Source organism: Lissotriton helveticus, chromosome 6 (genome assembly GCF_964261635.1).
Source record: "Lissotriton helveticus chromosome 6, aLisHel1.1, whole genome shotgun sequence".
Taxonomy (NCBI): Eukaryota; Metazoa; Chordata; class Amphibia; order Caudata; family Salamandridae; genus Lissotriton; species Lissotriton helveticus.
The window spans coordinates 984,428,363-984,439,364 of record NC_136067.1 but is presented as its reverse complement, the minus strand read 5'-3'; the positions used below and the strand labels follow the sequence as shown (position 1 = coordinate 984,439,364).

The following is an 11,002-nucleotide window of genomic DNA, read 5'->3' as shown; positions in this document are numbered from 1 at the left end:
GCAGCAGATCAAAGGCATCACAGTCCATCGACTCGGAAACTTCCACTGAGTGCAACAGCCCAATATAAATCACAATGCAGGTTCGGGTAAGATCCTCAGATAAAGATTGGTAAACACTGCACAGCTTGCTCTGGGGGCAGTCGGAAAAGCACTTCCATGCAATCTCCTTTAAGTTGCTGTAACTCCGGCCGCCCAAACAACTGTTATATCTATATATGTTTAAAAAATTGAAAATAATTCATCAATGTACATGATTTATATAAATACTATTCAATAATTATTGATTAATAAATGCCACTCAATTATTAATTAATTAATTTCCCACCTTGGACCCCTACAAGCCTAGCAGCCCCCTAAAATATAACTGAAAAATAGGTATTGCAGAATTCACATATTGAAAATCAATTACATGTTTAATTTTCAGAAAAATAAATAGTTAAATATTTATTAGTTAACAGTTCACCCTATGCCCCTACAAACCTAGCATCACACAACTGAAATATAAGTAAAATAAATCAATATTCACATAATAAACAAAATCTATTAAATAATTAAATGACAATTAATAATAAATTGCCAATGAATTATTTCATAATTAACTTCCCAACCTAGACCCCTACACACCTAGCAGCCCGCAATGAAAATATAAGTACATTAAATAGGTATTCCATAAATTACATAATAAAGAAACTATTTAATAATTAATTAATGCATAATAATTAATTGTTAATTAACTATTTACTCCCTATCCTATAACACTACAAACAGCCCACAAATAACATGAAACAAAACTATATCAGTATTACCTAATTTACATAATAAATATCAGTCATACAATTGAATAAAATATAATTCATAATTCATAATTAATGATTGCCTCATTAACTTTCCACACTATCCTCCTATATACCCAACAACCTGCTACACTATATATTAATATTAAAAAATAAATAAATAATTCTAAATCACTAAACATTGCATGCAATATTTCAGAAAATGTATAATATTTATATAATCAATAGAATCACATAAAAATAATATATAAACTAAAAATAAATCATTTAAAAACTGATATTTTTAAGCTCTACATTACTGAAAATGATAATAAAAACATCAACATTATTTATAGTATATTACTTACCTCCAAAAACTATATTCTTGTCAATTATATTCTTGCAATACAAAAGGAGATGATGGACGGAGCGTTTGAGCAAATCAAACACTCACCCCCAGTCAACTGATCTGGGCGTTAATCCATCACCATTCATTAGCTCACTCCACCACCCCAGTTCAGACATGGCCATATGCAAATCAGTCTGACCCTGTGCCTCATGGGAACAGTCCAGCCCGAACTGCCAAGCCATATCTTCCCTGGACCGGAAACAAGCATCCTGGGACCGGTTTCGGATTCATAATCCTCATCAGCCAGGCTATCTTGAATCCAGTGGCAAAGTGAGCAAGGGACTCACGTCTGAGCATACCCTGCCACACTTAGGGCGAACAAAGCGATACAAAAGGGGATGATAGACGGAGTGTTTGAGCAAATCAAACACTCATCCCCAGTCAACTGATCTGGGTTTAATCCATCACCATTCTTTAGCTCACTCCGCCACCCCAGTTCAGACATGGCCATATGCAAATCAGTCTGACCCTGTGCCTCATGGGAACAGTCCAGCCCGAACTTCCAAGCCATATCTTCCCTGGACCGGAAACAAGCATCCTGGGACCGGTTTCAGATTCATAATCCTCATCAGCCAGGCTATCTTGAATCCAGTGGCAAAGTGAGCAAGGGACTCACGTCTGAGCATACCCTGCCACACTTAGGGCGAACAAAGCGATACAAAAGGGGATGATGGACGGAGTGTTTGAGCAAAACAAACACCCACCCCCAGTCAACTGATCTGGGTTTAATCCATCACCATTCTTTAGCTCACTCCGCCATCCCAGTTCAGCCATATGCAAATAGGTCTGACCCTGTGCCTCATGGGAACAGTGCAGCCCAAACTATTCTTGCATCATGACATGATCTTTATGTACCCCCCATGCTTTAGATCTCATTGGCTGAAAATACTTGAACAGCATATAATTCCATGCTACTGTATGTTCAGTCATACCCTACTGAAGGCTGTCGCGGTTTGACCTCTTCTCTTCCTAATCATCCCTTTCTCCTGCATCGTGGGTCTAGGAGAGTAATAGGTGCCAGCAGGGGCAGGTCTTTCCTTGAGACACAAAGGGTTTCTTTCTTCCCCGCCTCTTCTTCTGGTGGCGAGCCCCCGCTTCCTCTCCCTCTCACTGGCATCATGCTCATCTCCAATCCTCTCTCTGCATGGTCAAAGGCCGCCTTCCCATCCTTGTCCCCCAACAGCTTCAAGAAAGGAACTTCTTTTTAAAGACTACTTTGCTCAGACCATCATAGGGAGATGTCTACATCACTTTTTCTTGCCTCATTGAGCATCAACAATATGTCACTTTAAATTTAACATGAAAGAATGCTTCATTTTTTGCACATGAAACATTTCGACATTGCCTTCATTCAATAAACCCACTTATCCCCGGATGAATACCAATACTCAAACAGGATTGGGAGTCACTGTTATCGGTAACAATAGGCAGGTGGAGGCTGCTGGCATACTCTCACCTACCTGCTGCTATTCTCATAAGTGTGGGGTGGCCATTCTTCTTAGACGTATTCTCCCTTGCACGATAGTCAAAACTTGGACAGGCATGGCAGACCGCTGGGTCTTTGTCAAAATTCCTTTCTCAAATAAGCTTTGGTACTGGGCTCCATATATGCTCCTAATGGTGACAAGACTAGATTCCTGGCCCGCCTCTTACACAGAATTTGGTCACACCCTATTGTTCCTGGGGGGCGACTGAAATATTGCCCAACAACCACTCTGGCAGATCCAAGTTGTGCAACTGATCTAACAGGGCGGTCCTGCAAGATGTTGGACCATGACTTAGTGGATGTGTGGGACCTACATTTCTTTCATGACCAAATGGCACTCAATCTGCATTTGATTTTTTTTCTACTCCATGGCCCACTACTCTCCTTTGTCACTGGCTGCGACATACTTGAGGCTGGTGTCACAGATCATGGCATGGTGCGACTGGATCTGGCTGAGGGGTGTTTGGACAGAATGTTGAGTTGTGAATAGCGGCAGACAGTAACACTGGAAGCAAAATATCATAATACAAAAAGAGAATTGCAGCAGCTCTTCTGATGAGGAGACTTAGGCTTGCGTTTACATTTTGCGAGAAGCAAGGTGATGATGAGGGTTTGGTGTGCCCTCCTGAAGGCTATGCTGCAGATCTTTAGCTGGCAAGGTGGAAAGGCAGGCTAGATTGCATCAGCGACTGAGGAATAAGTAGTCCACAGAATCAGAGGCTGACATCCCTAGGAGTAAGCACTGAGCAAAGTGGAGGACGTCTCGCTGGCTTCGACAGGGGAAGCAGACGGGGCTACATGGGTGCTATCCATCTGGCACCTTAAGGGCTCACAGAGAGACTTCTCAGTCTCACCAGTGGGCTAGGGCCATTCCTCCAGAGCATCCCAGTAACTGGGTCTCCCCGGTCATCACTGGGGAACGCAGTCTCTAACCCCCTGGTGTCATTTGGTAGCAGGATCTTTCACTTTGGGGGTCAGTGGGCTGTCCTCACCCTCACCCATTCCAGGTCTGCAAGGTAGTGCCATGTGCCCAGATTGAAGCAACACCTATTAGAAGTCAGACGAGGTCTAGTCTGCTGTAGGGAGCTGCTCCCCCGTCCAGAACATCAGCACCAGTGTGCGGAAAGGTCCCACCTCCAGGTCCCTTGGGCACAACTGCAGCGGGACAGGTCCAGCTGTGACCTCTGGTTGGGGTTCAGGAGGCACTCCTTCTGGTTGTAAAGCATGGTGCCCGCTGATGAGAGCACACCAAGGGTTGCTTGGCCCAGCAGCACTTGCTCCATCATCCAGGATCACTGCGGCGGGGGTGCAGTCTGCATCATTTGAGGGGCGGTGCTGGTGTGTGGCTCATCATCTCCATGACTAATGGTAGCAGCTCAAACCCAGATCAGCACCCTAGGGGTCAGGGGATCAGCACTGCACAGGAGATCTAGCAGGCTGCAACCATCTTGGAACCATTGTTACATGCCAGTGAGAGTAATAGGAGTAAAGAAAAGTTATTACTTAGTAGTGAGATCTTTGAAAACTGAAACCTTCCTCACAAGTGCAAAGAAGTCAGGCAAAAAATGTGTTCATTCGCAAGATGTATTGGTGCACTAGACCCCTGAAATAAATGTACCTTTGCAGGTATTTTTTTCCTGCAAAAAGATCTTCAAACTGGCACCTAGCATTATTGACAAGAGATCTACAAAGCCAAATAGAAGAACAAAATAAAAAAAACTCCAAAGGATGCTTTCATGTGGATCTCCTTTTGCAGGACTTTCAGAACTTTTCTCTCTGCCTGTAGAAGGGCCAACAGACTGAGACTTGAGAACAACTCAGGAGCCATGGATCGACAGACGGGAGCTTACTGCAGTCAGTTCAGCGGAGATTCTGAAAGTTCCATCTGGCTTGCATTGCTGGCATGGGCCACGAATGACTTCTTCATCACATAGTAAGCATTTACTCAAGTGATATGAGCAGCCTCAGAATTATTTTAAGTTTTCATATTTAATGAGCAGCATTTCTTTTCTGGAAATTTGATGTAGACATTTTTGTTGAACTTCCTACCTAAACACTAGGCAGGGGTATTCAGGCAAATGTGACTAACTCCTGTTATGTTAATACAGATACAGGATTAAAGAAAAATGAATTATAAAACTTTCATTTGAGTCTACTTTAGTTTCTAGCTCTTGTGTTCTCCTTTGATTTCCTAGCTCCACACTCACGCAGTTTTCTCAGCACTCAGGACTCCACAGCAGATTAACAGACACAACTGTTGGACTGGCACCTCAGAGGTACCAGCGGCATTTTGTTGAGTTGACACATTGATCTCTGATAGTCAATCTAAGCTCCTTTGGGTGACCATAGGTCATTATGCAGACATAATCAGTTTTTGCTTCAGCATCAGGAACATCCTTAAAATCAAGAACTGCTAAAATGCTTTTGGGCTTTGACTAGCCACATTCAATTTCATTCTAAAAGTTATACCAAAAATGTAAAAAAAAAAAAAAAAAAATCATCCAGATTTTGCTCTGTGGGCCCATTTCTTGGTGGTCCCTGGTAAATATTGTACATGTGAAACTGGTTGTAAGTGCTATTACAACGCAAAAGATCTTTTAAAAAAAAAGATTTTTGTGCATTATTTCTTGTTATATACACTGAGGTGGTACCTTGGGGATATTGTATAGGAAATACTGTGCAGCATGGTCAAATCAACAGCGGGTTGGCCTCTTCCACCATTGTGCTCCCATGGCCTACATCCCTGTACCTTTGCCTTTCAACTGCCCAGTTCATTCACCTTTGTGCTCTCTTGGTCCTTAGTCATACAGCTCTCCCTCATACTACACACCTCTTTCCCTCATTGCTCTGTGAACACACCACCACCCTGCTTGTTACTACACATGTTCACCTTAATGTCCTATACACATATATGACTCCCCCCTCTCACATCCATACATCTCACCCTCAGTAACACATACACTCACAACTTATATACTCTTTCACAGACACTGCTTTACAAACTACTCTTGCAGACAAGTGCATGTTCTTCAGCTTCTCAATGTCCCCTTGCTTTTCAACACTCGTGAATTCCATGGGTACTGCCAAATGAGCACACCCCTCTCTCTTGTGTTTTCTCAACACACAAACACGAACAAATAAATACTGACACATACATACACACCCTCCATAAAAGTGCATTCACCCTCCTCTCACATCAGTGACACAGGCTCCGCCTATTTCAAGCACTGGCACTGACACATACATATGTGCCTTACACACACATACCCCTCACTATCACATACATATTCATCCCCACCAATATCACAAGACATACATACCTTCTCCCCGTCATTGGTGCAACCAATCACACTCAGCCTTCGTCATACCTCTCTTTTCTACATTTAACCCGTAGTCGTTCTTGATTTAAACCACAGAGGCTGCAGTGCAGGGGTTTTAACCTTCTAATATTCAAGGAAAGGTGAAAAATCTGTAGGAGAAAGGCACGCTAAGAAAGGCAACTGGATCTCTCAGAACTCGAAATTGGTTCCAATCCTACCAGCAGTGGCAGAACTTGCATCCATACTACTTCCATTCATTCATCAAACACTGTGGCAAGGAAATATATTCATCAATGCACTTTTCTACGTTATTAGGCTGTCACTGCTCTGAGAGTAAGGGGTAACCATAAGGGTGCAAGAAGTAGAATAGGGACCACGGTTACCCCTTGCACCACTGAATGATGTTTGTGATTTTTATCAGTTCTACTATTACTAAATTTAGGAAGACCTGCTTAGTAATATGGCAGCCCACTGGTAAAGTTAAAAATGTGTTTTGATGTTCACAGTTCAGCATTCATATTGTTCCCTACCTCAGGAAAATTGTACTTCCTCCATCTGACAAGTTCCTGCATTTTCTTTATGTTGACAGGGCTAGTGCTTTCATAAAATAGCACTAAAAGAATGGAGTCACTGGTGGAGCCAAATTACTGATAGAAGGAGGGATGCAATTTTCCGGTATAAGGCGAAGGCATTAGTTCAAAAACTTCCCTCATTTAATATATTTTGATGCACTGCAGCACATCAAGTATTCCTGCAGCACTGCCATGAGTCAAAATAAAATGGTAGGAATGCATTGTATCTACAAGATGCTGCACATTCCTGTCCTTCTCCCTTGTGCTGGTGAACAAACAGCAGCCTTACACCAACTTATTCACCCTAACACCCTGCATTGTTTAGGTGCAAGAAGGGACACCTCCTTGCATACAAAAAATCAATAAAGGTGGTTTGCTCCTCTATGTTTGCTGCAGAATTCAACACACATAGAAAGAGCAAAAAATGTATTTGTCCTCTTTGTGCCAATTCTGCACCGCCCCTGGGCAGTCGTAGGATTCTGATGCATCCCCAGGTTTTTGTAAATCTGTGAATGTGTCAGGTTCCATGGATGTTGCTTGGGAACACCCGCAGCAGCACCCATGGACACCCCTTTTACTCAGAGTAATGAGTAAAATGGTCCCATATTTACAAGGGCATGAAAGGTCATTTAGGGTGACTTTATGCAGCCTTGTAAATATGGACAGGCACACTGCACCACTCGTGCTTCAAAAATAGCAATGGGATTATAAATGAGGCCCTATACTTCCTGGAGTGAGTTCTAAAACATTCTTGTATCCTTCCTACATTCAGCCTGTGGTGTCCACTTACCTTGGCCACCGTGTACACTGTGCGTGAGCCTTTATGTACGTGTGCACAAAGGTGCCTGTGGGAGTAGGGGTTTTTGTGTGATTGGATGCATTCTGAATTCCACATTTGGTTTGATCATAGGTTCTTCAGATACAATTTCTTTTAAAAGAAAACTGTGACAAATTTTCTTCACTCGCAAAGCTTTCTTTACCAAAAGGGAAGACTCATGATTAAAATTTCAACGTAGAATCCACGAGAGTACACCAAGCCACTGCAAACATAGGGCCTCATTTACAAGGCTGTTGAGCCACCGGTGTGTCACCTTTTTTAGCACACTGGCGGCACAGTGTGCCTGCCCATATTTACAAGGCCACGTAAAGTTACCTAGTGTGATTATTCATGACCTTGTAAGTATGGGTTCCTTTTACACATTACTCTGGATGAAAGGGGCGTTCCATGGGTGTTGTTGTGGGTGTTTCCACGCAACATTCATGCAACCTGACACACTCCCAGATTTACATTGTTTTGCAGAGCTGGGAATTCATCAGAATCCTATACCTCCCTAGGGGAGGAGTGGGAGTGGTGCAAGAGGAGAAATACTTTTATTTCTCCTCGTTCTTTTCTCTTTCGGTGCGTCCTATATTCTGCAGCATGCATAGAAAGAGAACAAGATCATCACTGATTGTTTTTTGGCTTCCTGCACAAAAACAATCATCCCTCCAATGCAGGCATCCGTGAATAAATACTCAAGGGTGCCTGCGCTGGCAAATGGCAGCAAATTTTGTGCCAGCGCAGGAGAAAGCACACACATGCATTCCACTGTTGTCAACACGATGCATTCATGTGCTTTGAAAATGATGCAGCTCTCTGCAGCTAAATGGCTTGAGGCGCGACGTTGCATCAGTTCTTGTAAATGAGAGGTATATTGACCACCCCCAAATTCATGCAGCGAATTAACTATGCCTAAGTGCTTTAAAAGTGTAGAAACGAAAACAAAACTCGCCACTCTTTGCAAATCCTATACCACTTAAAGGCTCATAATTACCAGTTTGAACGTAATAAATCAATATTATTTTTGAAAATAATTGTTTCAAAACACGCAGCGTGTTGTTTAATTTGTTCTCTTCAAGAAATAAAATGTTTACATACAATTGTTTGCATAACATTTCCCCTCAAGTTGGAAGAACATTCCTATACCTTTTTGAAAATGGTAAGATTCTGTACTAATTTATTTGCATTTTCTCTTTTTGTTTTGTGTAACACGTGTTTTGCATTTAATGGGGAAACAAAATGACATGGATACGGAGAAAGGCTGTCGCTACTGGAGATGCTTCAAGAGATGGTGCTTGGAGTGCATAGTATTTGGAAAAATCGACTAAGTTACTAAGTTTAGTCCCACTGTGTGAGCACTGTACAGATGCACTAGAACTTATGTGCGCCTGGTAAGTGACTCAATTGAATTTGCCCTTTTTGGATACACATGCACCTAGCAATTTCCTAATTTGGCTCCAAGAATTACCTTCATTATATCCAAGTAAGGTGCTAGCAAGGATTCTGAAAACCTCGTACTTTGTATACCATTAATTATATTAAAGAATTTAAAAAAAATGTCAATAACTTTATAAACGGGAATGCTACATGGTGCCCATTTAACCATGTGCCACATGTATCTTTTAAAACTGATTTCTCCATTATTGAAAGTAAGAAATTGAAATGGCAAACTAGTCATTCTTGACTAAGACATGAAAACTACAATTAGATATTCAAAAGCTGCCACCTAGAATGAAAGTGCAACCAATTTTAGAACATGGACTGGTGCTTTTGTACATGGAAAACAGGCGCCAGAATTGACACACACTACATAGAATGGCATCTGCACCACTTAGGATTTACAATGAAAAGCATTCAAATCTGTTTGTCCTTCCACTGTGGTACCACAAGGTGAAATAGACAGTCAAAACATGGGGAAACCTGATGCATTTAAAGCAAAGGAGTCCTTTGCTAGACTTGCTGCTGAGGTATCCATAATTTCTGGTGCACCGTGGTGTCTTTCTGCTTATAAAAGACCCTACATTCATTGTGTGAATCGAATGCTTTAGGAGGTCCCATACAGTACGGTAATTAAACTAATCTTCCCAAGTCAGGTAATGAGTCAGGGACCAGGCACTTTACTCCGGAAGCAGCAGATGTGGGTAAGGACAAGGGTACACGTTTCTCCTCCACATCACTCAAGACTTTGGTGTATCGGACGGCTGGAAACGGTTTAATTTCTCAGGAATTTTGGATACCATGTGTGGAAAATCACGGACTTTGTCCTGGTAGGTCTCATCACCTGGCTGTCCAAATTGTCCTTTAGATTCCCGCATCTCCTCATTCATTCTTGCCACTCGCAACAGTGTTACAATATCAGCTTTTGCAGCTTCAACTGCCAGAGTCAAGGGGTATTTTCCTTCTTCATCTTTGCCGTGCTGATTTGCCCAAACTTTCAGAAATAAGCAGACTTGCCCAGTGTGCCCTAAAACAGTCGCATGATGCAGGGGTCCTCTGCCATACAGATCTATGTCATTAACATTGGCACCATTCTGCAGCAGGAACTCACAAATGACAAGAATCCCCATTCACAGCCTGAATGAGTGGTGTTGTGTTGTTTTCCTCTGTATTCACGCAGTTAACATCTGCGCCATGTGCCAATGCTTCGGCCATGTGAGGAAGGCTTTTCTCATACGCAGCTCGATAACGGTGCAGCCCTGGATGAAACTTTTTTGAATCCTGAAATACTGAAGAATCTTGCTTCTTGACCTCTAGGACTGGTTCATACAAAGTGTTTGAGGATACAGTAGAGGCAATGAGTTCTGGACTGCCATCTGAACTGAAGTGGGTTCCACTGTCATTGCTTTTCACTGATCTTCTGGAAGATGTTGAGAAGTGATCCTGTGATGCCAGAGACTTCTCAGAACTACTGAGGTCTTCGTTCTTGCACTGGTTAAAGGCCTTTTCTGTCAATCAAGAGGGTGTGAAGCAACACAGTCCTGATTCACAAACCTCTTTTACACCTACTTTGCTCTGATATATGCCTCATTTTCCAGTCTTGGACCTACATTGTCTGGCTTCTTAATCCCAGGGTTTTCAATTTAGCTTCATATATTCAATAATAACTTGATTTCCCAGTTCACACATTGTGGTAAATAAGAGCAGGAACACAGTTTCAAGTTGCAGGATTTATTCCAAAGAAGATACAGCTTGACATCCACAAGGGAGCAACTGGATAACACAACCAGTCCTCTCATCCACAGCTTCCAACCACCACACTCTATTGATGGAGCAAGGATTCGCACGTTACGCGACTTGCTTGAATTCATGAACCTCGAATAACATGTAACAGAATAACCCAACATGTTTTGTCTTACTAACTTCCCTTTATTGTGACATTTGGGATGTTTACTAAAACTTAATAATGCTTGTCATTAAAAATGGCAGCTGTTTGTCAGGGTTTCTTCTGCGCATGCGTTAGTCACACTCACGTGACGTGACGTACTTGCAGTTCTGGTGGGAATCTTTGCGCTTGCGCATTAGCATTAAGATGACCGCTTTGTGTCCTCACATGGTGAAGCTTGCGCTGCTGCTTTTGTGTTATTGTTAATTTGCATTAAAACATAATGCCATAGTTTATATA

The 11,002-nt window shown here is 42.2% G+C and overlaps 1 pseudogene; it reads right to left on the bottom strand.

The window, feature by feature from the left end:
* Positions 1-9,557: 9,557 nt before the first annotated feature.
* On the bottom strand, positions 9,558-10,460 carry LOC144762575 (arf-GAP with coiled-coil, ANK repeat and PH domain-containing protein 2 pseudogene; annotated as a pseudogene).
* Between the last annotated feature and the right edge of the window lie 542 nt (positions 10,461-11,002).